The 2,001-nt window shown below is 51.0% G+C and overlaps 1 pseudogene; it reads right to left on the bottom strand.

Moving 5' to 3' along the window:
• Positions 1-471: 471 nt before the first annotated feature.
• LOC123456194 lies at positions 472-650 on the bottom strand (annotated as a pseudogene).
• Positions 651-2,001: the final 1,351 nt, after the last annotated feature.

Genomic DNA, 2,001 nt, shown 5'->3' with positions numbered 1-2,001 from the left:
TGTTTGCCTTATCAAGTTGTGAGGAGGAAGTAAGGCAGTTGCAGATAAGTCTGGGATTACCATGTGCTCTTAATAGTCTCAACATGCAGCTTCACAAGCCGTGGATAGCCACACCGTGGGCTCTCCGTACAGAGAGGGCCTGACTCACCATGCTCTGATTGTGTTGTCTTAAGTGCTCACTGGTGTGAAAGCACACCATGGAGCCATACTGTTTTTGTTTCTTTGTTTGGTTACTTGCACTTTAAATATTTAATTTATTTATTTCGGTGTGGGGGGGGTGGAGAATGGGTATACCAGGGCCTCCAGCCACTGCAGCCGGACTCCATTCCAGAAGTATATGCCCCCTTGTGCATGTGGCTTACGTGGGTACTGGGGAATTGAACTTGGGTCCTTTGACTTCTTGGTCAAGTGCTTTAACTGCTAAGCCACCTCTCTAGCCCTGTTTACATTTAAAAAAAATTTTTTTTCTTTTCCACCGAGACTGCGTCCTCTCCCTCCAGGAGAGCGGCAGTTGCAGCAGAACACCCCCAAGAGCCGCTTCCTGCTCGGAGAGCGCGCCACGCCTCCCCCGCGCGGTCCCGCTGCTCTACGCAGCCAGGGAAGCTTCTCTGGTAATGAACTGTAGAAATGATCCCTGAAAGTACAGTCTTTGAATGACAGAGAAAGAGGGAGAGACAAAGAGGGAGAGAGAGAGAATGGGCACTCCAGGGCCTCCAGCTGCTGGAAACGAACTCCAGACGCATGCACCCCCTAGTGCATCTGGCTGACTGGGTCCTGGGGAATCCAATCGGGGTCCTTTGGCTTTTCAGGCAAACGCCTTAACCACTAAGCCATCTCCCCAGCCCTGTTTACTTGTTTTTTGATGCAGGGTTTCACTTTAGCCCAGGCTGACTTGGAACTCACCCTGTGGCCCAGGCTGGCCATGAACTCACCATGATCCTCCTAGCTCAGCCTCCTGAGTGCTAAGAATGAAGGTGTGAGGCACCATGCCTGGCTTCTGCTTAACATATATATTTGATTTCACTGTAGTTGTCAAAGAATTACATGAGATGGTCTACTCGAAAGCAGTCTTTGCATTATATGTTTTTGTGCAACTGTAGCTAATGTGAAGGCTCTGAGCACGCTTGAAGCCAACGGGACTAGGCTATGATGAATGGGAGGCTGCACGTCTTGGCTTAGCACATACTCCATTAACTGCGACCATGCAGTCAGTATCTCATTACACCCAGTGATGCTGGGGAGAATGCCACAGGCCCCCAGAAGCGAGCTGCTCACTCGTGCTAAGCCTGTCAATCATACCAGCCCAATCCTGTCCTCTTGGCCCCTCCCTCTCATGGTTCCATTAGACGTCATCGCTGCTCTGGGCTTTTACTTGGAATTTCTTTCCTATCTGCTCTGCACGCCCATGTCCCTGCCGCTCAGAGCCCCCTGCCCTTGGGTCCCGTCCTCCCCTACTTTCAGGTCCACAGCCTGGCCCCCCATCTGTTTCAGTACTGCTTACACACTTATCATTAGAAGCACGCCCTCCTCAGCCTAGTTCTTAAGTCTCTTCGTAAATCCCTGTTCACTTTTCCTAGCAACACTGAAGTTTAACTCCTGGCTCCATGTGCTCACAGGCCAGCCTGGGCATCTGGCCTGTCGACCTCTGAAAGCTCGCTCCTCCTTTCCTCCGCAGGGCCTGGCTTCTGCTGTGTCCCCACGGGCAAGGCTCTTTGCCTCACCCTCACAAGCCCTGATCATCCTTTAAGACACAGTTAGGATTCCATGCGACTCATGCAATTTTCCTTCAGTATCAATCAACAATGAGCCACTTGTTTGCTTAAATCCTACAGCAGATGTTTACTGCGTGCTTACTGTATGCCAAGACCATGCTGGGTGTCAGGTTACCAGGATGAGCAGTGGTGGGATTCTCTTCCCAAGCCTCTCAGTTGCCCCTTCCTAACTCCTGTGGTATTCGCTGCATGACTCATCTTGGCATCGTTGCATCTTGCTGAGTTTTGT

Source organism: Jaculus jaculus, chromosome 19 (genome assembly GCF_020740685.1).
Source record: "Jaculus jaculus isolate mJacJac1 chromosome 19, mJacJac1.mat.Y.cur, whole genome shotgun sequence".
Classification (NCBI taxonomy): domain Eukaryota; kingdom Metazoa; phylum Chordata; class Mammalia; order Rodentia; family Dipodidae; genus Jaculus; species Jaculus jaculus.
Note: the sequence above shows the minus strand (reverse complement) of the source record. Positions and strands in the feature narration are given on the sequence as shown.